Source organism: Panthera pardus, unplaced genomic scaffold, assembly GCF_024362965.1.
Source record: "Panthera pardus isolate Hobbes unplaced genomic scaffold, ASM2436296v1 HiC_scaffold_15, whole genome shotgun sequence".
Classification (NCBI taxonomy): domain Eukaryota; kingdom Metazoa; phylum Chordata; class Mammalia; order Carnivora; family Felidae; genus Panthera; species Panthera pardus.
This window is the reverse complement of record NW_026526710.1, coordinates 30447404-30473988: the sequence shown is the minus strand read 5'-3', so window position 1 is coordinate 30473988 and position 26585 is coordinate 30447404.

Sequence of the window (26585 nt, the reverse complement as noted above, 5' to 3'; positions counted from 1 at the left end):
TCTATTTGACACATTAGAGTTCCTAGTAACAAATTAAAAAACCATTAAAGAACAAAAAAAGCACTACCTCTCTAGAACTTACTCAGGATGGAGCATACCTGTCATCACTATCTACAGCACCACGCTCAGGCCTGGCAAGTACTTGCTTCCAGCTAAAGATTCCCTAGTAGGCACCTTTTGGGGGGGGGGGGTGCAGAGATTTAGCAAATCCTTTGCTGTAGCTACAGAGCCATCTTGTGGTTCTGCGTGGCATTTGTTACAAGGAAATGCACCGCGGGGAGTGTTTCTCAGTACATCAGCACTGCTAAGAGGCAGCCTGGACAAATCCTTGTTGGTGATCAGTGAAATCCACTATGTAAGTGTTTGTAGGACCCTTCTGAGTAGGGAGATGTGAACAATATGGAAAGAGCAGGCAAGGAGGAGGACGAAAGCTTGACGTCTGGGAAATCTCTCGAGCTTTAGGAATCACATGCCCATCTATCCATGTTCCCGCACAACCAGTTTACTGGCGAGGCCAGGAGGAAAAGCCATGTAGCCTTTCCTGGGTGACAAGAAATCAGTAACAACAGATAGGAGACATTTCAGAATTTTCAACAGCTCTCAAGCCCCGAAGCCTGCCTACCTTTGGGAAAAGGAATTTCAGCAGAATGTGTCAGATGTCTGGGTGTTTTAATGTTTCTGTCAAACAGTGTAGGTCAATGTCAGTGCTCTGGAATGCGATATGTATAGGCCTCCCTCTTGCCTGGCATTATCTGACTCTCAGGGAGACATGCACAGCACTGCCTGTGAACATGCTCTGTGGCCTTTGGATTTGATGTATTCTGGTTTGAATGACAGCTGGGTTTGTTAATTACAACCGCTACCGAGCCTGGAGAAAATCTAATAAAAATCTTTATCAAATCATTTAAAAAGAAGAGTATAGTAACTTCTGTAGATAGAAAGATATTATGATGATAGAATTTTTTTATTAACTTTTCAAAATTCAATAGGTGTTTAGAAATGAAAGCTAAATGTATTAGAAGGGACTTAGAATCTTGGGATATCTTTGAAGAAGTTACCTGATTCCAATGATACGAATCTATCAGTGCCATAGGAGCTTTGCGGGGCAAGCTCTCAAGATTAGGAGATGAACAGGGCAGTGCTTAATTTGTGGTTCACTCACCTTCTGGAGTAAGTTCCCTTCTTTTTTCCAGCTATCCAAGCTCCACCCATTCCCACTTGTGATTTGCAAGGCATAGAGTAATCTCAGATTACGTGGCACCCACATGTATCCCCCACTTACCCGTTATGGGGCTTAATTCATTTCTTTGGGTTAAAGTGTAAATGATTTTTTTTCACCTTTAAAATGCACCTGCTCTTGATAACAGTAATGCATTAAACTGTTATGGATCATAATTATCTTGATATGAACTAATTTATCAGGTTGTTCTCTCATCCCTCCTTTCTTTTCTCCATCCCCGCTGAGCAAAGTTTTATGTATATAAGCACTCTAAAACGTCAAGTAATTTTGTAACAAAAACAGAGGAGTCCCCTTCTCCAGTCTTCTCTGACTCCATATAAAGCAACCTCTTAAGCTTTATCTTTGGTTCTTGTTTCCATATTTTCTTTTCTTTTTCTTTTTCTTTTTTTTTTTTTGCTTAAATTTTTTTAATGTTTACTTACTTTTGAGAGAGAGAGACAGAGAGCAAGTGAGGGCGGGGCAGAGAGAGAGGGAGACACAAAATCTGAAGGCACAGAGCCCAACGTGGGGCTCAAACTCACAAACTGTGAGATCATGACCTGAGCTGAAGTCGGACGCTTAACCTACTGAGCCATCCAGGAGCCCCCCCCCCCCAACTTGTTTCCATATTTCTAAATAAAGTGTGAGTACAGAGATTTCTCGATTTTTCTTTCAACTTTTAGATAGTACTCATTGATTTCTGTTATAGAAGATTAAACTACAACTTTTTTTTACCCCAACCCACATAAACACACACATACACACACACACACACAATCTCAAAGGAGCCCAGGGGCACTAGCTAAGGCTCACATTCTTATGACAATTAAGTATTATTCACAGCTGAGTCAGATGCATTCACTGGTTACATTTCTCTTCTTTTACAACTTGTTTTGTTGTGGTTTTTGTCTGAGTTTCCTTTGTTAATTTATCCTCAAATTCTCTGTCATTTATATAATCTCCTCTCAGTATATTCAAAAACATCAAATAGTCTTCCCAATTTAATTTTTTAATATGACTTCCTTCTTGGACCACCATCCTGTCTTATTATAAACTGGGTGTCTCCCTGTCAACTGCCTTTCCTGGGACAGACTTCCTGCATGTGCCCCACGGCTTCCTCTTCTGAGCTCACTCCCTTATTTTGGCGAAGGACATTTAGTAGCTTTCTGAGAAAGAATACATACACAATAAAATTGGAGACTTACACATCTTAAGTCTCTCTCCCTTACCCTTATTCTTTTTTTTTTTAATGTTCATTTATTTTTGAGAAAGAGAGAGAGAGAGAGCATGAGCATGAGAGGGGCAGAGAGAGGAGGAAACACAGAATCCCAAGCAGGCTCCAGGCTCTGAGCCATCAGCACAGAGCCCAGTGCAGGGCTCGAACACACAAACTGCGAAATCATGACCTGAGCTGAAGTCGGACGCTTAACCGACTGAGCCACCCAGACACCCGTCCTTTACCCTTATTCTTGATTAATAATCTGACTAGATAATAGAATTTGAAGTTAAGATTTATTTTCCCTGTGAATTTTAAAAGCATTGTTCCACGGGTTTTCTAACATCCAATGTTGCTATTGGGAAGTCTCTTGCCATCCCAATTCTTGATCCTTTTTCTGCCACCTGTTTTTTAATTTGGAAAGTTTAAGACTCAATTCTTTTTCCTAAAAGCTTTTTCTGAAAGCTTATGCTACTGTACCTTTACATATGACCTTTTCCTCTACGTTGTGTTTAATATCCAATGAGCTTTTTCAGACTGGGCACCATTACTTATCTCTCAATTCTGATAAATCTTGAATCCCTTGTGTGATCATTTTCTTCCCCCTTTTCTCTATTCTACATTTCTGGAATGCTGATTATTTGTTTGTTGTACCTCCTGAAATGGTCACTCAAGTTTCTCATTATTTTCCTCCTATTTCATATCTTTTGTTGTTGCTCTACATTATAGGAGATTTATCATCATTTTATCACGAATTCCTCTTTTTAATTTTTCGTGTCTGCTATCAGAGTTTTAGTATTTCCTGACGAGGGATGGACCCACTGTTCTTGCTTTGTGAAGCTATGAATATATGAGTTACAATTTTGAAAAATTTTTACTCTGTTGTCCTTGCTGTCACTATCCTCTGACTTTCCTTCCTTTCTTTGTTTTGATTTCTGTCTTTCATGTTGCTATCTGGTGATCTTTGGCTGCCTTCTTTGAGGGCAAGACAGTCAAAAATTCATTGGAAGCTCCCTGGGGTGGGGTGGGGTATTATTTACTGACCCCTGGGCTTCACTGCGCAATGTGTTGGGTTGGTCACTGCATTTGAGCACCTCCCCACCCCCACCCGTTGCCAGCATCTCTTGGTCTTTTCTCTTGGTGCGATTAGGTTCTCCTAGGAGGGACCCTGGGAGATGTGAGTCTGGCTGTGAACATCCCTAGAGCCACATGGGGAAGGAAGCTAAGGCTTTCATCTGTTGGCATATATTCTTTTATCTAACCAACCTCTTCTCAGCGCTGTAGCCCTGAGTTCAGCCACGCCTGGTATCCCCAACTCCAGACATCCTCTGGTCCAACTTCTCTTCAAGTCATACTCTGGTCCTTCTGCCATGGCTGGGGAGAGGTAGTCCCTCAGCTACATGGAGCAGGGAGGCCACGTGGGGGCTCATGGTTTCCCAAGCAAATTTTCAAACAGCCCCACTGTAGCTCCACCTGTACCTCTATTTTCCCAGGTCCCTGGCACTTATAATTCCTGAGACTTTCCTTATTTTGTTTTTGTTTTGTTTCATTTTCTGAATCAGACTGCTTCTGCATATCCCCGAGTCTTGGTACAGTTTTCTCCTTTCTCCAGACTGCTAAGTCAGTTAGCACTTTTCCTTCTATTCTCCACCTTCTAAAGCTTTGTCACCAGCAATCCTGACTTTCTTTCCCTTGTGGATTTTTGCTGGGGGTGGAAAGGGAGAGTGTGGGCAAGGAGCTGTTCTTGTTTGTTTGTACTCTTTACATAAAATGGGAGTCTTTTCATGACAAAGAGTCAAAGTAGATTTTTTTTAACAATTAGGGTTTTTTTAAGTTTATTTATTTTGAGAGATAGAACATATGCACACCAGAGGAGCAGAGAGAGAGGGAGAGAGAGGGAGAGCCTCAAGCAGGTTCCGTGCTATCAGCCCAGCTCCCATCGTGGGGCTGGATCTCGAGAACCATGAGATCATGACCCGAGCTGAAACCAAGAGTTGGATGCTTAACTAACTAAGCCACCCAGATGCCCCAAGAGTCAGAGTTTTAATGGAATCAGGGGAAGAGGAGAAGTTTACAGCATTAGTTTTTGCCCATGCAGGGCACAGGGAACAATGTCAGAAATCAGGGAAGTCCTTGATGGACAAGTAGCAGCCTGAACACCCAAGGATCACTGAGGATAGAGGCTGCCAGGAAGAAAAAGAACGGTAAAGAAGGAAGATGAGAGTGTCAAAGAAGAACTGTTACTTTAAAAGGATGCAGTAGGCCAGCCAATAAAATTGAAAGACATTAATTCACAAATGTTCTGGCTGCCAGGAAAGGCTCTGGGATTAGAGTACAGTGTGAGCCCCAGCCCTAGCCCCACCTGCATCACAGACTGACAGACAGAGCTGGAAGGAACCACAGTGATCTTTCATCCAGCCCTTTCATCGCCAGGCTCAGGGGCCCAGGGCTATGTCTAGGTTCCTGCATGTAATGAGTGACACCATGGTGACTGGAACCTAGAGAGGCATGATGACTAACAATGCCTGGCATTGGCACCCCCAGCAGACAGGTGATACTTACTGCCCGAGTATTCTCTGGCAGCACACAGCTTCAGGCATAGGGAAGATGGCAAAATCCCGCACACTTGCCCCACTCCCCCAGCTGCAAACCCATGCCCCATCAACAACTACAGTCCACCCACCAGCTCCCTGGGGCCCCTCAGGTCTTCTGAGTCACCATCACCTTTGTGCTCGGAGCCTTTGAGATGTCATTCTCTCAGGCCCTCTTTGGTTCCAAGTTGCATTTTAACATGGTTACTTTTGTCGCTTTTTGGGTGAACGGGTTGGAATCAAAGCAAAAGTGAAAGGACGCTTCCGTGGTGGTCCAGGCAGATGGTGGGCTGGACAAGGTAGACACGGCAGCCAGAGAGAGAAGTGGACAAATGCAAGTTGCTTTTCCAGGACACCCAACAGGACTGGCAGATGGGTTAGTAATGAAAGTGAGGAATCCAGCCTGATTCTTAGATTCCAGCTCAAATAATTGGGGGAATCTTGGTGCCATTTACTGTCTTAGGAAAAGTTGGGGAGTGAGGAGTTGGTTTTGGAGGGGAAATCAGAGATTTCAAAGACATGTTAATGTTGCAGTGTTTCAGACAGTTGTGCATAATCCTGAATCCTTTTGCGTCTCAGGTTTGTCCCCTGTGAACTGAAAAGAGTAAATACGATCTCCATTGCTTCCCCTGACCTCCAAACAGCCTCCATTCCAAAACTGCAGTCTAGGAGGGTACCTGTCTGTGGAAGCTGGCAGTGGAACTTGTCAGTTTCTATCTCAGAGGAGAAGTCTAGGGGAAAGACATGCATTTGGGACCCAGTGACATAAAGATTGTCCTTACAGTCCAGGGAACTTCTGTGATCATCTGGGAAGAAGGGTTGGGAAGAAACCTTCCCAAAGGTTTGGGAAGTGCCTGGGTCTGCCTGAGCCCTGAGGAACCCCACCTTAAGTGGTCAGGGAGATCACTTCAGGTTTTTCAGCATTTCTGTAAGAAAGTAGGCAAGCAATAGAAATTCCGTTAAAACTTAAAATGGCACACATTTTCCCTGTAGTTGCAAAGTAGAGACAAAGACGGTGACTATTACCTAAAACCATAAATGCAACCATGAAGTTGCTTTATCTGTGAGGGTGGTGACCCAGTTAAGTCTAGAGAGTCTCCAACCCCCAAGGAAAGGGGTTTTTAGGGAAAGACCCTTTTTGTTAAAACCACTGGAAACTGAAAATATGACTTAAAATGGTGTGGCAGTTCGTTCCATGGTGGAATGTGTTCGTGATGCACAAGGAAACAGGTGATGATAGAAGACATAATTGCTTCTGAAAGAGGGAATTACAGAAGGTTGCTTGGGCTTCAATAATTCTCCAGAGGGTGACAAACATAAGCTAATGACAAGGGTTTGCCCACATACAGGGAGAAGTGGAAAGCATCAATAAAAACAGTCAACCCAAACAACAGTGAGCACAGGTCCAAATGTACGTAATTCATCCACAAGGCAATTTGCTGTCGTTTTTTTAGTGTAAAATTGGGCAGCTTCCCCAGCATCTTTCTTTTTCTCATCAAGATAAGTAAGTTTTCTGCCCCATTGAGTATCAGGCTAATTCCCAGCTCCTTTGTATATTAGAAGTAAATTTAGAAACTACAATAGGATTAAAAAGAAGACATGGTGCTTACGCACACACTTTCATCTTAAACCATTTAATTTCCAAATCGCCACCTAAACCAAAATGGACAAGATCATTTTAATTTTCAAATTACATGTTTCTAAAAAACAGTCCAGTGGCTTTCAGCTCACGAAAATCCTCTCACTACGAGTGTCAATGAGTCATTTGTGACTGTGAAAAATAAAACTTTAAAATTGAGATTTGTGGGGGTTTTTTTTGTCCAGACTCTACTCAGTGTTGCTGCTATTCTTAAGTCAAAAATAACTTCAGCTGTGTTAGGTCCATGAGAATAGTGCATAGTTTATCTCTCCAAAATGAGGATTATCAGACCCGCCACCGTATCAGAAGCCATTGTATGGTATACTTCTAATGCAAAGAATTGGGATGTCTTTTTTTAAACGCTAATATCCAGGGGCACCCAAGTGGCTTAGTCAGTTGAACATACGACTCTTGATTTCGGCGCAGGTCATGATGCCAGGGTCGTGGGATCAAGCCCCATGTGGGACTCCATGCTGAGTGTGGAGCCTGCTTAAGATTCTCTCTTAATATGTCTCTCTCCCTCTGCCCCTCTCCCCCCTCTCTGTGTGCCTAAAATAAAAAATAATAAATAAATAAATAAATAAATAAATAAATCAAATGAATATCCAACTTCTGTAGCACAGCATTTTTCTAGACTCCTTTTGGCTTGTTGCAAACTAGAATATCCTAAGTTCTATAAAAATTACTAATATAATAGAGAATAATTTGACTGTGTTTACTATTTGTGGGAAAGGATGTTTTACATGCTCGTTCTAAAACAAAATGTAAACCATACAGGAAAGTAGAAAAGGAAATACAGACCATTGCAACTGTATAACCTAGAGATAGCTATGGCCAACATTTCCCGTGCCTACTTCCAATCTTTTTCTCTACAGGTGCTTTTGCACTCCACACCGTAGACACACTCCTTGCCATACACATGAAATTGAGATCACATTGTCAACACTGCCTCGTGATCTTTTTTTCCTTAGTATATCATGACCAACTTCCTTTGTGATTTAATAGTCAGCTCATGATTTTTAATGTCTGCATAGTATCCCATCACATAGTTATACCAACATTTACTTAGCAGTCCCGGATTATTGAACGCTGGGTGTATATTATTGAAAGGTGCAATGAATATCTGTACATGTAAAGTATTATTTACGTCTCTGATGACTTTCTTAGAATAAATTTCTGGAAGCAGAATGATAGTATCAGAGAACATGTTATACACATGACAAACAATTTTTTTTTATTAAAAGAATATTTTTAGGGCAGGTTTAGGGTCACAGAAAATTGAGAGGAAGGTACAGAGATTCCCCATATTCCTCCTGTCCCCATACGTGCACCACCCTCCCCATTATCAATATCCTGGCACCAGAGTGGTACATTTGTTCCAAATTATGAACCTACAATGATACGTTATTATCACCCAAAGTCCATAGTTCACATTAGAGTTTATTCTTGGTGCTGTACAGTCAGTGAGTTTGGACAAATGTATAATGACATGTATCCACTTTTATAGGATCCTAACGAGTAGTTTTACTTCCTCCCAAATCTTCAAGATACATGCATGTTAAAGAGGTTTGTGGTATCATTATTTATCATTGAAGACAGTGGGAAAACATGTATTTTATTTATTTATTCAACAGACACTAATATAGCACTTGCCATGTGCTAAGCACCATTCCAAGCACTTTACAAATATGAACAGATTCAGTCCTCCTAACAACCCTGTATCAGTTAGAATACACAAGTTTCAGAAACTGTAACTCCATCAACTTAGAAAATAGGAAAGTTCATCTCTCACATAATTGCAAGTCCATAGGTGAAAAGCCCTGATATGGTATGAGGAGAAACTCAAAAATGTCATCAAGAATCAGGGTCTTTCCTCACTGAGGACTGCCATTTCTTGGGTTAGCTGATTCTTCTCATGTTTGCAAGATGGCCACATACCTACTCACAAGGGAGAGAAAGAACACAGGGCAGAGAGTAGCCCTTCTCCCCTAAGAATGGTCTCTAAGCCCTAATCTTCAATCTGGGTGATCAGTTTAGGTTATATGTATGTTCCTGGACCAATAATTGTTACCAGGATAGAGCCAAGTTCCAATGGGCTTAGGTTGATCAGTATCTCCTTTCAGAGCAGTGAAGGGGATAAGTAACTGAAGAGATCTGGGATTATGTTAGGATGGAAAAAGGGAGAAAGCGATGTTAGGAAGGCAACCAACATTGCCTACTATGAAATCTAAAAAGCAATGAGATTGATCATACATATTCATGGTACATCCATGGGGTGGAAACATGTATATCTGTCAAGAAGAGTAAGGTATGGAAAGATGGCGGACTAGGAAGTACCAGGAATCTGTTTCTCCACCTAGACAACAATTTTACTAGTGGAATATGTGTGATAGAACTATTTTGGAATTCTGGAGTCTGTTGAAAGTTTGCAACTTCCAGCACAAGATTTAGATGGTAAACTGTGGTCGGTTTTGGTTAATTTCAACTTTTGGCACAGTAGTAGCTGCTCATTTCCCCACCCCAGGCATGTGGCAAACAGCTGTGCACATGACCCTGGGACAGTTTGCACCCAATGTATGAGAGTAAGCATGGGCAAAAAGGAAAACTATCTTGTAGATATCAAGGATTTGTGCTCTGACTGCTGATTGCTGCTTCTGATCACAGAGGTACAGACAAAGAAATGGGCAGCCATTGTTGTTTCAGTACCCACTTCTGTTACAAGGTTCTCTCCCTCTAGCTGAAGTGACTTCCAGAGGATTTAAAAGGTTGGCAACCTTTATCCCCCTTTATTTATCTCTTTTTCTCCTTTTGGGAAACAGACATTAAAGATTAAAACACTCAAAAACAACTGCATGTATAGGAAAAAAGAAAGTGGCCACACACACTCAGGGAAAGTATAGAAAAGACCTGGGAGGACCTTGCGTTTACAGCTCAGGCTTACCCTCAGCAGAGAGGCAGCCTACAATAATAAAAAAACAAGTATAAGAATGATTGTTTAAAAAACTTGCAAACCCTGAGGAAAGGAGAGAATGCAATTTCCAGAGTAATAACATTATTTCAGGTTCAAATGTCCACTTTTCAACAACAACAAAAAATCACAAGGAATATGAATAAACAGGAATGTATGTCCCATTCAATGGAAAAAAAATCAAGAGAAACGGTCTCTGAAAAAGGCCTGATGGAGGATATATTAGGCAAAGACTTTAAAACAATTGTCATAAAGATGCTCAAAAAAACTAAAAAAAATATAAAGTCAAGAAAACGATGAATATACAAAATGGAATATCAAGAAAGAGATGGAAACCCTAAAAAGAAACTAGAAAGAAATTCTGGAGCTGAAAATACAATAACTGAAATGAAAAAAAAATCACGAAGGGATTCAAACACAAATATAAGCAGGCAGAGAAAGATTCAGTAAACTTAAAAATAGAACAATGGAAATTATTATTGAGTTTGAGGAAGAGAAAGAAAATGATTGAATAAAAGTTAACAGAGGAGACCTGTGGGACATCATCTAGAAGATCAACATACTCATTGTGGGCATCCCAGAAGAAGAGAGACAATGAAGCTATAAGAATATTTGAAGAAATAATAGCTAAAAACTTTCCAAATTTGATGAAAGATATACATATAATCATCCAAGAAGCTCAACTGACTTCAGCTAAAATGAACTTAAAGAGATTTACACTAAGACACATTATAATCATTCAAAGGCCAAAGGCAGAGAGAGATCTTGAAAACAGCAAGAATCAAATCATTGCATATAAGGAAGCCTCAATAAGATTATCAGCAGACTTCTTATCAGAAGCTTTGGAAGCCAGAAGGCAGTGGCAGTATTCAAAGTGTTAAACAAACAAACAAACCCCTGTCAACATAAAATCCTACATCAGGCAAAACTGTCCTTAAAAGTGAGGTATAGGGGTGCCTGGGTGGCTCAGTGGTTAAGTGTCTGGCTCTTGATTTCAGCTCAGGTCATGATCTCATGGTTCATAGGTTCAAGCCCTGCATTGGGCTCTGCATTGACAGCACAGAACCTGCTTTGGGTTCCTCTCTCCCTCTCTCTCTGCCTCTCCCCTGCTCACATGTTCTCTCTCTCTCAAAATAAATAAACTTTTCAAAAGTGAGGTAGAAATTAAGACACTCTGACATAAACAAAAGCTAAAAGAGTTCATTCCCACTAGAGGTGCCTTGCAAGAAATGCCCAAATGAGTTCTTCAAAGTGAAATGAAAGGACACTAGACAGTAGCTCAAATCCAGATAAAGACTTAAAGATCTCAGTAAAGGAAAAACATGGGCAAATATAAAAGCTAGTATTATTGCAACAGTAATTTGTAGTGGTACTTTTTGTTTTCTATATGATTAATACATTTGAAGAAAAAATTATTAGTCTAAAAGCTTGTGTTATTGTAACTTTACTTTGTAATTCTAAATCTTGTTTTCCACATAATATGAAAGTAATGCGTTTAAAAGACTCATTTGTTTATGGTTTGGGGCACAGAGTGTGTAAATATATAATTTGTGACATTAACAACCAAAGGGGTGGGGCTGGAGCTATAAAGAAGCAGAGTTTTTTATGTTAAGAAGTCAAGCTGCTATAAATTCAAATTAGAGTGTTTTAACTTTAGGATGTTGAATGTAATCCCCATGGTAACTACCAGGAAAATAGCTATAGTATATATACAAAAGGAAATAAGAATGGAATTTAAACATTTCATTACAAAAATCAACTAGACACAAAAGAAGATAGTAATGCAACCAATGAAGGACAAAAAAACTATAAGGCATACAGGAAACAAATAGCAAAATGACAACAGTAAGTCCCTCTTTATCAGCAATTACTTTAAATGTAAATGGATTAAACTCTCTAATCCAAAGAGATAGGCAGAATGAATAAAAACACCTGATCCAACCATATGCTGTTTAGAGGAGACTCGCTTTAGATCACAAAAACACAGACAGATTGAAAGTAAAAGTTTGGAAAAAGATATTCCATGCAAATAGTAACCAAAAGAGATCAAGGGTAGCTATATCAATATCAGACAAAATAATTTTACATGTAAAAAAATGTTTATAAGAGACAAAGAAATACATTACATATTAATAAAAGGTTCAATACAACAAAAAGATATAAAAATTATAAACATTTACACACCTAATGACAGGGCATCAAAATATATAAATCAAAGACTCTGACAGAATTGAAGGGAGAAAAAGACAGTTTTAGAATAACAAATGGAGACTTCAGTATCCCCACTCACAAAAATAGATGGAACAATCAGATAGAAGATAAGTGAGGAAACAGAGGACTTAAACTACTTAATCAACTAAATCAAATCAGATACAGAAAACCACCCAACAGCAACAACATATACATTCTTCTCAGGTGCACATGAAATATTTTCCAGGATAGACCATATGTTAAGCCACAAATTAGGTCTCAATAGATTTCTTTAAAGATAGATATCATACAAAGTATCCTCTCCAACCACAACATGATGAAGTTAGAAAACAATAACCTAAGGAAAACTAGAAAGTTCACAGAGTTGTAGAAATCAAACATATGCTTTTAACCATGATCCATTGATCCATTTGATCCATTGATCAAAGAAGAAATCACAGGAGAAATTATAAAATACTTAGGGACAAATAAAAATGAAAACACCACATGCTAACACTATGGGACACAGCAAAAGCAGTGCTAAGAGGAAATTTATAGCTATAAATGCTTATAGTAAAAACCAAAAAGAAATATCAAATCAGCCACTTAACTTTTGTATTATGCAGTGAAAGGAATACAGAACTGTAAGGGAAATTAAAAGCACACCTGTACTAACAAATTTAAAACTCCAGTAGGGATAATATAGGCATGTCCTAAAATAATAGCAGTAGAAGTTAGAATGTGATAAATTTGCCCCAAAGTACAAGGGGAGACAGGAGGGGGAGAGAGAGAAAACATAGCTGACTTTGAGGGTGGGTCAGACTTACCCATTTCCTTATGTTCTAAAGTGAAATTAAATCCAAAGCAAGCCTCCATCTTCCCAGACTAATAGGAAACTAATATCCCAAACATTATGCCTTTCCCAGCTTTTCCTGTCTCACTAAATGACAGCCTACCCATATAGCTATTTAAATCTAAACTCTAGCTACACTCCTTGCTGCCTGTGTCTCCCTTCCACCACCATACACCTATCATGGCTATGGTTATTAGCAAGTTTGATTTTCCAAAGCCAACCCAGCTTGTCTACATCCCCATGTGGACCATCACCTTCACCTGCCTGAACCACTTTCACCTGACTGGCGCCCCTGGTTATTTTCTTCCTCCGTCTGCCCTGCCAAAGCCTCCAGAATGATCTTTTAATAAGCATGCCATGTTCCTACTCAAACTCAAAGGCTTGCTCAGAGGAAGCCCCTCAAATGGTCCTGGGAGGTTTGTTTATTATAAATATCCATAACGTTCAAGAAGCTTCTCATTTTTCCTTTGGAAAATCCTTGAGACTGAGGAGTGAAACACACAAAGAATGGGGAAAAGTTTTGAGTACACATTAATTATACTGCATAATACTATACTATAATTATAATATATACTATCATTATAATACAATACTATACACATAAAATGAAAACTACTTAATGCAAAATTATGTAAAGAAATTGATTATAATGTTTTTAATGCATAGAAAAACTCTAGAGAATAAAATATTATTAATGGTTGTTTGGGAGACAGAAACGTAACTATGGAAATACTGACTTCTATCTTTTTTTCAACTTTTCTGTATTCTCTACATTATATGCAATGAGAGTATGCTGCTTTCATATAAAGTTTTTTAAACCATATATATATATTTTTTAACATTTATTTATTTTTGAGACAGAGAGAGACAGAGCATGAACGGGGGAGGGTCAGAGAGAGGGAGACACAGAATATGAAACAGGCTCCAGGCTCCGAGCTGTCAGCACAGAGCCCGACACGGGGCTTGAACTCACAGACTGTGAGATCATGACCTGAGCCGAAGTCGGCCGCTTAACCGACTGAGCCACCCAGGCACCCCTAAACCATATTTTTAAAAACATTTTTAAACCCAGCATTCCATATCTGGTAATTTATCATCTGAAAATATTCATGAATATGCAGATAGCTCTCATTACAGAATCTTCATTAAATAATTTTCCATAATAGTGAAAAAGTTAAAAGCAACCTGACCATCCCCAAATAAGAGATTACTTATAATGGCAAAATACAGACTGGCCTTAAAATTTATGCTGTAGAACACTGCATATTGTAGAAAATGTTCCCTACGCAGATAGGTTAAAAAAGAAAGATTGCAAAACATAATGTGAATCCATTGTTGTAAATATATACACATACTTAGGAGACAAAATCACTTCCGAGTCTAAAGCAAAGATAAGCTTTCATTATTGCTGAGTTGTAGGTATTGAAGGTGATCCACATTTTCTTCTTAGTGCTTACCTTTTTCTTTTTTTCCTTTTTTCCTTTTTCTTTTGTTTAGGAACATTATAATTACTTTTCCAGTAGGGAAAAGACAGCAATCAAAGTTATATATATATTTTTAAAAGACCCTCAGAATTGTTCATTGATGTGTGGGAGAGCCAATGTCCTGGGCAGGGGTCGTTCAGGAGCCACAAAGCCAGACGGCAGTTCTCAAAACAGGGACAAGGATTGCTTTAGGATCTCAGTACTTCCATTCACATCGTGAGGAAGTGAAGCACAGAACTTTGGCCCCGTCTGTGAGCTGTTGAGAGCATAGCTTTTACACACGGACACCTGGGTTCACTCCTACTGCTATCTATTCTCTCTGAGACTCAGACACATTACTTAATCTCTCTATGCTCTCAGTATCTGCTTCCAGAAAATGGAGCAACGGTACCTACCTCAGAGATGTCTCAGTGCTTGCGTTAAATGAGGCAGTTTATGTGACGTGCTCATGGCTTTATTACTCATTATTACAAGATGGTGGTGATTCCCAGGGACCCAGCTCTAACCACAGGTCAGTGATTGTGCAGGGGCTGGCCGGCTCCCGTAACCTTGAAACCTTTGGTACCAAGCCCAGTAATCTCATCCTGCCAGGAACCAAGAAGGTCCGTTTGGCCTTGATCTTAGCACATTGCATGCAGTCTCGTGGAGTGAGGGCAGACAGTGCCTGACCTCCTGCCTCAACAAGGCAGCAGGGTCGCCAGACTGGCCAGGGGACAGAGCAGGAAACCCCACCCTTTCCCTGGCTTGGCTGAAGGCACTGCTGGCCTGTTTACATGCTGATGTCACCCTGTGCTGCTTTCTGTTCTGGAATTCTCATTTTTCCTGTGAGTTTCCGAGCCCTAGAGATAAGGGCCTGTGGTTGTCACCAGCTCTTCCTGCCTCTGTGCGAATTCATTGTGGGGTCTTGCCTGACTCAGAAGTGCTCCTGTGGCCCACTCCCCACCTTGAAGACCTCTCAGGACAGCCACCCTTCTCCTGCCTCTTTGTGCCCCAGGCCACTCACCTGATCACAACCTTAACTGGGTAATGGTGTGTGTGCGTGTGTGTGTTTTTCATATATCATTACCCAGGAGCTTCTGCCAAAAATGTGCTGTAAATACCATCTTTTTACCTTGTTTTCCATTCTCTGTAACTTTCTTGAGCTGCATTTGGCCAGAGTTTCAATATGTGGTGTCATGGGAAGAACACAAGCCTGGTTGTGTGACCCGACATGAGAAGAGAATCACTTAACCCCCATACCTCAGGTCCCCACCTGCCAAATAGTGGAATACTACCTGCCACAGGAGCTGCAAGAGGATTAAATGAGACATAGGGACACTCCTAGTATGGCACCTGGCATACAGTGGGTGTGTAATAAATTCCCTTTACTTTAGCTAGCTTTACAAGACCCTCTAGAAGTTTCTAGAAGTTTCTACCTAAGATTTTACCTTGGGCTGTTATCCATCAGCCTCTCAAGAAAAGTCTATTTTCCTGATGAGAGCTAGGGCAGTACTACCAGAGAAATAAGTGGGGGCAGCCCAGTGCCTAGAGGAAGCCGGGCTGAGGGAGTGCCTCCCCCTCTTCCTGTCTCCTCCCCGTGGCAGGGGTGGGGTGCCTCACATCTGTCTGGGAACTACTGGCTTTGGTGGCACAGAGAGACGCAATCTGATGAAGCATTCAGGCAATCTCCATTCTTCGCACTTGCTGAGCTGAATAATCCCCTCTGGTTACATAGATGGCAATGCAGAGAAAGTAATTTCAGGGACTCAGAACAATTACAATGACTTTAACCAACTGCCTGCCAACCGAAGAGATTTCTACTTAATGTCGATTAGCTTTTACGGAAGTGCCTTCCAAAGACGGTTAGACAGAGGGATGTAAATGAGAGCTCTGGAGGGAGGAAGAGGGGTCTCTGAGAAACACATCTAGGACATTCTGAGAGAGGATAGCCTGAGTGGGTCTCTTTGCCACGCCCCTTCTCAGACCTCTGTTTTCTCAGGTGCCTTGTAAGCCTCTCAAGGGGAAAGACCTACAGTGCTTCCCAAACATAGGTGACCTTTTTGGAAGACCTAGTTTTCTAGAACTAGGATTCTTCTATGAGCGATTTCTAGAAACAGTGTTGGTTTTTCACAGCCTTATAAAGCATATCTTACATATATGTCTTACATACTTATAATTTACTCATTTCAAGTGTACAATTCAATGATTTCCAGGAAATTTTCCAAGTTGTATATCATCATCAGTTTTAGAACTTTTCCATCTTTAGAACTTTTCCATCACCCTCAATGACATCTTAGTGCCCTTTGACTGTTAATTCCCATTCCCACCCCCCAGTTGTTGCCCAGGCAACAACTAATCTACCAACTGTCTCTATCATTTTGCTTTGAGAATTATGGTTGTTTTTTTTTTTTGAGAGAGAGAGTCTGTGCATGCAGGACAGAGAGTCAGAGGGAGAGAGATAGAGACTCTTAAGCAGACTCCAGCAGCTCAGTGTGGGGCTCCATCCCACGACCCTGGAATCATGACATGAGCTGAAATCAAGAGTCAGTTGCTCAACTGACTGAGCCACCCAGGTGCCTCTCATTGCTTTCTTTTTTACTGTAGTAAAGTATACATAACAATATTTACCATTTTGAAGTGTACAATTCAGTGGCAGTAAGTACATTCACAATGTTGTGTAACCATCATCACCATCCATCTCTAGAATTTTTCATCTTCCCAGTCAGCAACTCTGTACCCATTAAACACTAACTCCCCATTTCCCCCTCCTCCAGCCCCTGGTGACCACCATTCTACTTTCCTTTGCTATGAACCCTGCCAGTCCAGGTCCCTCATATAAGTGAATCATACAGTATCTGTCCTTCCGTGTCTGGCTTATTCCCTTAGCATAATGTCTTCAAGGTTGACCCATGTTGTAACATGTGTTAGAATTTCCCTTTTCATTTAAGGCTGAATAGTATTCCGGTGTATGTATAGACCACATTTTGCTTATCCATTCATCTATTGATCGACTTGGGTTTCTTTCACCTCTTAGCTATTGTAAATGCTGCTATAAGCATTGGTGTATGTATGTGTTCAAGTTCCTGCGTTCAATTCTTTTGACTGTATACCTAGAAGTAGCATTGCTAGATCATACGTTTATTCTAGTTTTAAACTTCTGAGGACTCACTATACTGTTTTCCACAGCAGCTTCACCATTTCACATTCCCACCGGCAACACACAGGGCTTTCAATTTCTCCACACCCTTGCCAACACTTGCTATTTTCTGTCTGGGTTTTTTATCATGGTTGGATTTGTTTTTTATAATAACCATACTAATGGGTGTGAAGTGATATCTCATTGTGGTTTTGATTTGCATTTCTCTAAAGTTTAGTGATGTTGAGCATCTTTTCATGTACTTGTTGGACATCTGGATGTCTTCTTTGCAGAAATGTCTACTCAAGTCCTTTGCCCATTTTTGAATTGGGTTCTTTTGTTGTTGCTGTTGAGCTGTAGGAGTTCTTTATATATTCTGGATACTAATCCCTTGTCAGATATATGATTTGTCAATATTTTCTCTCATATTATGGTTTGCCTTTTCATTTTCTTGATGGCATCCTTTAATTCACAGAATGCTAATTTTGATGAGGTCCAATTTATCTATTTTTTCTTTTGCTACCTGTGCTTTTGGTGGGAGAAACATTGCTTTTTGCTTTTTAAAATTCAAACAGAAAAAAAAGCCCACCTGTGAAATTCAAACAAACAACAACAAAAAATGTCCTGTTATCATAAAAAGCATTCTTATTTTCCCCGTAAAAATAGTAAGAACTCCTCAAAATGTAGTTGTTTCAACCATGTGACTTGGTATGTAGTTAAACAACATTTGCCACCATTACTGAATATGTTATGCACCAACAACTTGTCAGACACAATCACAGCAGGAGATACAAACAGATGGCAGCTCTGGAGCTGTTTGTCTTACATGGGACAAGAGGTATATTTATTAGTAAAAACTCTTTCCAGTTTAAGTGACAGAAAACCAGTTTAAAATGGTTTCAGTAGAAAGGGGAATTCACCACAAGAAATTCCTTCTGAAGAAAGACTTTATAATATTTCATATCTTGAATAAAATAATGATCTGAAGAGAACATGACAAATGTTAATGCATGTGTTCATCTGAATGGTGAGTAAATGGATGTTTGTTTTTTTAAAAAGTACTTATGCATTTAAATTACCTCTCCCCTTGTACTGGGAGAACTGCCTGATGAGTATCCATTCGGTTTCCTTAACGCTTTAATGACACCATTCACGAAATTTTAAAATTAGGAAGTGAGGAAAATATGTTTTTTAAGCCACTTTTCCCTTCCAGGCAAATGAACAGAACTGGCAGGAGAATGAGGAGGAGGAGGAGGTGGAGGAGGAAGAGGAGAAAGGAAAAGAAAAGAAAGGACAAACTAAAGAATGAAAGAATGAGAAAAGGCAAAAGGAGGAATTCACTGCATGTAAACAAAATGTTGACAAGTATAATGGTTTTAACTAAATCCAGAGGCTATATCTCATTTCCCTCCCTCCCTCTCATTCTATTGCCTCTCTCAATTTCTTGGCTCTGCTTTTCAGCTTCCTTTTACCACTGACCTCTTTCCCTCCTGCTGTAAATAACTTCCTTTATGCATCTTGGGGAAGGTAATGAGCAACGCTAGCATATATTGCCTTAGTGTACAATCCCAATAACTGAATATTAAATCCCAGTAAATACACTGAAAGGGCCTCTTTGGATCATGTGTCCATCTCAGAACCAATCACTTATGCCCAGGTAAGTGGATTCTGATTGGCTAGCCTGGGTCACGTACCCAAACCTGTGGGGCTTAAGGGCTGGTAGATGGAGGATTTCTGAAAGGAGGGATCCCTGCAAGAAATCCACACAGAGACACTGGAGCACACCTGCCAGACAGATATCGTGCAAGTATTTGCTTACTATTTGCCTTGTTTCCTTTTAGTGACCGCTCCCAATTTTTCTCAATTAGTAGAATTGTAGAATTGTAGAATTTTGCAAATATGAGTGGGAACATTATGGCTTTATAAATGTGGGAAGTATCCTTTGATCCAAGAAAGTTCCAAGTACATGGAGAAGCTCTTTACAGGCATGAGAAATGCACCCGTAAGCAATATAGCTGAATGAGCACAGTACACTAGAGTGAGAAACTAAGGCAGAAAACTGAGTATTGGTGACTAATCTTTCAGAGAGCAAGAAAATTGAGAGAAACAGTAACAAATGTGATTATTAGAAGAACCTCGGGTTACTTGTGGTTGCAAGTAATGGAAAACTACTTTGGTCTAACTGGCTTGGTCCAAAGAAGGCAGCATTCAATTCATGTAACTGAAGAATCCAGGGATAAACTGGTTTCAGGCAGTGCTTGATCTAGGACTCAAACAATGTTTGCAATAACCATCTCTGAGCGCCACATGCACTCGTTAGACAACTTCTCAGGTTTTCAGTGAACCCCTGGTACACTTCCTGGCACTCCCCTTATGGCACAGCAGCTCCAAGCCTCCCATCCTCACACTATTGAGCCTCGGAATAGAGCATGTAGGTACCATGATTCCCGGAAGTGGGCTTGAGGTTCTCTGTGAACAGACAAGCTGAGATCATGGACCCACTCCTGGATGAGTCACTGTCATCAAAGGGAACGACTGGGTCTCTCCCTGAACTACATCCCCAGTCACTGTAGCTAGAAGACAAGAATATGCTAATTGACCCTCTGGACCTGAAGGTGGGGTCAGTCCCATCCAAACCACGTGGCTGAGAGCAAAGGAAAGGATAGTTTTAAAATACCAAAGCAAAACAAAATCAACAAAACCTTGATATTCTTGTCAGGAAGGGAGGGGAAGTGTTCCAACGGCAAACCAGTGTCTATACAGGAACAATTAATTTGATTATTCGAGATGAAAGTATTGTAGAAGGATAATAGAGGATAAAAGTGAATGACCAGGTCAGTGTTGACTAACAAAGTGCCACTTTGGGCTAATTACGAGGTTGGCCAAAGTTTTCAGTCCTTAAAAATGTCGTCTTGTGCCTGCAGATACCCACTAATTGGTTTGTGCCCCTTGAATCTGGCTTAACACAGCCAACTTTTCATGGGCAGCTAGTGTGTCATGACTGTGGGACCAGGTGTGGTCATCCTGCCCTCCAGAGCTCTCAGATACACCCAGGTGTGGCCAGAGTTGTGGACACAGACATCCCTCAGACTCTCCAGGACAGCAACCACAACACTGTCCTCTTCAGACCACAGGCTTGGGTTCAGAAACTGATTTTCAAAAGTTCTAGAGAGTTTCATGGACATGAGCTAAGTGGAAGGTGAGAAAACCAATGTGCAAGCCTGAGAAGTGTGATTTCTGGGTAGAGAAGAGTCTTCCCAGAAGGGACAGGAGGAGGGGACAGAACGCGTTCTTGGCAGAGGAGAAAGGGAAGGAAGGCACATACAGGAGGGAACTGCCGGGTGTGCATTAGTGCAAGGCAGGTGCTGGGAGAGCTCGGGGGGACAATGCCAGAGGGCAATGGGGCAGTGTGACCAAAGTCTCCAGGGCCTGATGGAAGTGGGCGACAGAAACCTCCTGGGAGTTTTGGACTTAGGAAGGACATGTGATCTATGGCACATGATTTTCAGAAACAGAAAGAGACTTGAAGGCATGTTGACCATTTTGCAGCAAAGGGGAGAGAGGCTGAGGCCTGAATTAAGGGAAGAGGGTAAGGAATGGAGAAGAGATGATTCTGAAGGAAAACCAAGGTGCTTGGGATTCAGCAGCTAAAAGAGAGAGCTGAATAAAAGTAAAACTAACAAGCACATACTCATAAATGGCTCCAATTGAACATTTTTTTCTAGTGGTTTCTCTGCAGGGAAGTTCCAACTTATTATAGATCCTGTTCCATTTGAAATCATGGCCAACATGGTTCTTTCTGTCCAAGTTGCTCAAGGCCACACGGTCTATAAAAGCCCTTCTTGCTTCCAGAACTTGGTTCCCATCTCCACAGCAGAGTTACCCATGGTGCACAGGGAAAGAGAAAAATTGTCCTGAATTGGCTTTTAGGGAGTCATGGGAAGAGACTCCTAAGCTATGAGGTCCTGAGGAAGAAGGTCTCACTGGGTCTGCTCCCACCCATGGACAGCTGGGGCCAGTTCTGGGCATGCCAGGATGACCAGTTCTATGCCATGGACACCATCAGGAGGTGCAAGCCACTTGCAAGAAGGAAGGCCAAGACCAGGGTGGCAGCAGGGCATTGCCTATTGAGTCTTAGCTCCCTTTTTCCAAAACACTTCAGTGACCATCTCATTTTGCACCCCTCTTTTTCAGTGATGGCACTTTTGCCAGGTGAGTAACGTGAGGGTCTTGCAGCAATACCATGGACAGTGTGAGAGAGGATGCTGCCCTGTAGCAGGTGTGCAGAGGTGTCTGATGAAGAACCTCTAACACACTATACAGATGGGGCACCAGCCTCAGCATCTTGCTCTTTGATGGGTTAAGGTTCTTCAGAAGTAGCTGCAGAGATCCCATTTCCAAAAACTGGTCATCTCTTTCTTCTCTGGCTTCATATCTTGATTTAAAAATTGTGCATTAGATGCTAAAAACATATTCCTAACACATTTGTCCTAAAGAATATGATCTATTCAGTTATTTTAAAAATCCAATCCAGGGGAACCAGGGTGGTTCAGTCAGTTAGGTGTCTGACTCTTGATTTTGGCTCAGGTCATGATCTCATGGTTCATAGGATCAGGCCCCACATCAGGCTCGGCACTCAAAGCAGGGAGATCCTGCTTGGGATTTTCTCTCTCCCCCTCTCTCTGCCTCTCCACTGCTGGCACTGTCTCTCTCGCTCTCTCAGAATAAATAAACTTAAAAATTAAAAATAAAAAAATGAAATTCCAATCCACCTCATCATTTATTATTGTATTTTTGTCATCATGTGTATTTAGACACATTCCTTTAGTGGATTTAAAATGCTTTTATTTTATTCCCTTAATAAATATTCATTTCAAGGTGACAGCCTGATGGGCTTCAGGCAGAAAAAAAATAGTTTATCCTTTGAGCAAATTTATTATTGGTGGATTTTCTCATACACTGTCATAAAGGCCAGTCTCTCACCACACATTAATTTTATGACTTTATTTGTACTTCACATGAACGCCAAACTCCAATTCACTTTTCTATCTGCTCATGGACTGGATCATTTTGTTCTCCTTTGCAGAAAAGAAATGTTATATTCTATTAGGCATAAATTTATAGCAGGCTTAAAAATTTAGTTTGCTGGAAGATCTCTTCCAGGAGGCAACGTTTGTAAAAGACTAATTCAGCTTCATGGCAGGACAAGAGTGTTAGTATTCCCAATCATTGAATTTCCAGTAGAAGCCTTGCTTTGATTTGCTATGATTTTGTTTATTGGCCGTATTCATACTATGATACCAAGTACCCCCTAATACTCCGTCCATCAAGCCTCGATAGCTGTTGTCCATTCCCCATGCTTGTTCTGCTCCATCTTTTGAGGAATGATGCCAACAGTGATGCATGTAGTAGAAGGGATTCACCGATGGCCCCACAGTTGCAAGGAGACCTCAGGGTGAGGAGTGTCCACCCGGCTATAGACAGCTGCTTTATATGCACCATTGACAACTATAGAAACATCTCTCTGAACAGGGACATGATCTCAAATTGAATGTCATCTCTTCTTTCTAATATAATCTTGCTGAACAGATTCATCTTCCTTTTGTTCTCCAGCTTCAGATACTTCCATCCTATGGGCTGCAATAATTTGTACTAAGAAGGATGAATTCCATTTATATATTAAAAATAGGATGCTAGATTAGTGACATTGACAGATAAAGCATACCAGTGCATTTGAACCAGTCTTTTATATCTTGGGTTGGATGACTGGTGTGAGACAGGGCCATAGGGCACACCTAAAACCTTAAAATCTACAAAACTACCTTTACAGGACAGAGTGTGTTTGCCGTGTGTCACCTGAACCTCCTCCTATCAAAGACAGCCCTCCTATCCTGTTTCCCCTTTTGGGGTTGCTGATATTATCTCATTCCTGAAGAAACGGAGGAGGCAGCTTGCAAAGCCCACCCCTCCCCTCCCCAGAGCCCCCTCCCAACTCCCTCCAAAAACTCAAACCTTCCATTTCCGCTTAGTTTTCTGAGTGTGAAAGCAAAGCAAAAAATATCGATCAGCAGCATGAGCCAGTCAGCATCTGGGAGCTTAAGAGGATTTGGATAAAGAAATAAAATGGGGACAGAATATAAGAAAGGATGGGAAGAGTTTGGAACTGAGCCTTTCCACGGGCTGATCTCAGGGACAGCTCCTATGTGAGAGAGTTGCTCTTCCTCAAATTAAAGATGAGGCTGAAAGAACAAATGGAGACGGGTTCCCTGTCAGTGGCCAAGATCAAGGTAGGCTAGAGAACATATGGACTTCAGGCAAAGACTCTGTCTAGTAAGGGAGGGATCAATGTGTCTCTCAGTCTCCAGTTGGGCTCTGACAGGGGATATAGCAACCAACAGGCTAGGATTTGTCTAGGAAGCAGGACTGATGCTGGGAAAGCAGCTGAAAGACCAAGTATCCAAGATCCATCAGACTAGGACCAGGCTTAGGGCTCAACCAGCTTGGCCACATCCACTGTGGAGGCTGCCACATCCTTCATCCAAATCCTCGCTCTGGCCCCAACTGGATGGCTCTACAGTTCTTTCCAAAGGTCTAGACCTTACCTCTTCTCAGTGCAAACAACCTCTCTGAGGATACTGTGGTTCCTCAGTCCTTTCTTATTTGGAACCGGAGTCTGAGTGTCTGTCCTAGCTCCCAATATGGCACCCAAATACTGATCATTAATAGAAAATGTGCCTCTGCTTATTTTAGATTTAAGAAGAAGTCTGTATTACACACCAAAAACACATTCCTAAGCCACATATGATTACAGGAAACCTTTTATTAGAGGGCACCCTGAAACTTCACTCATGCTAGCAAACACTTGGGTATTTAGGGATTCCAGATTTGAAGTGTATATTTCTATACCTTCTGGGGAAACTGCTTTGAGTTGAGCATAAATAATATCTTAGTTTTTTAAGCTTAAAATAATTTGCATAATACTCTCACATCCCTGAATTCATTTGATCTTAATAACTGCTAGTGAGATAGACCAAAATGTGATTATTCTCATTTAACAGGTAAGAACAATGCCTTCATTAGTTAAATGACTTTCTGGAGGCTTCACAGCTACAAAGTGGCAGGTCTGATCATTGGAACTCATGGGCTACACTTTCTCATCTTAGAGATTTTGGTCTCTCCAAATTGGTCTTCATTCCCCATTGTATCCCTTCAACCTGATGTTTATTTATTTGTGTGTTTGTTTCTTCGAGTGGCTCAACCATCTCCCAGAAATAATGCATCCAGTCTGAAATAGCCCATATCCATTACATGGTTTCTCATATGTTTTTCAAGTGAATTTTATATCTAAGCTAACACTCTGAGTTTTATTAAAGTAATTCTCACTTCTCAACTTCCTGCCTTCTCTAGCAACTTAAATGACCATGCTAAGATACTCCTAAAATCTAAGGCAGTGAGAAGTCTTGATCTGGGTATAACAATTGCACCAAAAGTCATCTGTAGTACATGAATATTTATACAGGAAACCCTTAAAAAGGAATGGGCTTCAACTTTGATTTTCAGGAATCAATCGAATTTTAGTAAGATTCCAAACCTTCTACTTTGAATTACAGCAACTGACTTGATCTCGTTACAGCCTTATGTGCTCTGGAAGATGTAAGAGTGTGGGTCAGTCTATATTCTTCAGGTGCACCAGCTAAGAGAGTGTTATTGCCTCCATTGGCCATAAAAATGACACATATGGTTATACTCCCTGCTAATAATTCTCAAATTTTAATTTTTTAATGGAAACCGAAAAGGAAAGAGTGAAAGATGATGGACCAGCTGCTCATTGTGCTGCTTATGTTCATTCTCTTTATCACTTGCCTAAAGCCATTTTCCATTTAGAATTCTTGAGGCTTAAATGACCATGTCGAGATACTCCTAAAACCGTAGGCTTAGCAATGCATTGTAATTTTCATCTTCATAGAAAATTTAAGCAAGAGAAATCTCTGCTGCCACATTCACACTCTGATTAACTCTCCTTTACTCCTCCAGAAGATGCAATAGAAAGAGCGTCTGAGTGTTAAGAACTAAGTTTTTACCAGGGCACCTGGGTGGCTCAGTTGGTTAAGCGTTCGATTTCAGCTCAGGTCATGATCTCATGGCTTGTGAGTTCAAGCCCTGCATTGAGCTCTGTGCTGACAACTCAGAGCCTGGAGTCTGCTTCAGATTCTGTGTCCCTCTCGCGCTCTACCCCTCCCCCAATCATGCTTTGTCTCCTCTCTCTCTCTCTCACTCAAGAAAAAATTAAAAAAAAAAAAAAGAACTAAGTTTTTACTATGAGTCTGCACCTTCTTGTCTTAGCCTCAAACAAATCACTGAACCATCTCTGCAGGACGTCTTCCACTGTCTCCAGCCCCACTCACATTTTCTTTACCCTGCTCTGTGCCCCGGAGGCTGACCTCGGAGGTCAGCATCAACCAGGCTCTGCTATTGTCTGGCTTCTGATTAGTGTCAGCCAAGAAAGTGGAGGGGACTTGGGAGAGGTCACCATAGCTCAGAGGCCAAAGAGAGGGAGAACAGAATATGTACTCCTGAACAAATTGCTGTGGCTGGCTGAGTTCTTTTACCTAAAGCTCCAGTTGGACAGCCCTCTCCCAGAGCTACATGCTCTGGGTTCTGCAAACTGCTTTCCTCTGCATCTTCAGAGGAAGGGAGGGTAGCAGCTCCCAGATGTTGCTGTTCCCCTACACTGTCCATGCATTGAAAAACAGTCCCTTTATTAAACTTTCTTCAAATTGCCCATTTTGAGTGTGTCATATGATTCCTCCAGGAGCTCCCTGATCCTTGATTTTCCTATCTATAGATGGGGATGCTAATAGTTCCCCTAATGGCCTCAAGAGGTAATGGAGAATCACTGAAAACTGTAGATGGGAAAGTTGCATTAGCTGTAATGGGCTCTAGCTTCGCAGTGTAAGGGAATTATTATTGTCCAACTGAGCACATTTGTTCTGTCTAGAATACGTACTCTGGAACCCCACGTCCTCTAGAAAGAATGCTGTTCCCAGTACCTCTTTTTACCTTTCAGTACTCACTAAGAAGAAGAGACAGCAAAGGAGGGATTAAATAATCCTGTTGATAAATTACTTAAAAATTTCGACGTCTCATGAAATTTTCTTATAGTTTACAGTTCCTGATTATTTTCTACTTGCTGTAGTATATGAATTAAGTGTTAATTTATTTATCAGTGCTTCTTCTTTTCAAGTTGACTCCATTTCTGAAGACTTCATACCAATTATCCCCCCTCTTGCTTCCCTAGGTAACACGTAGA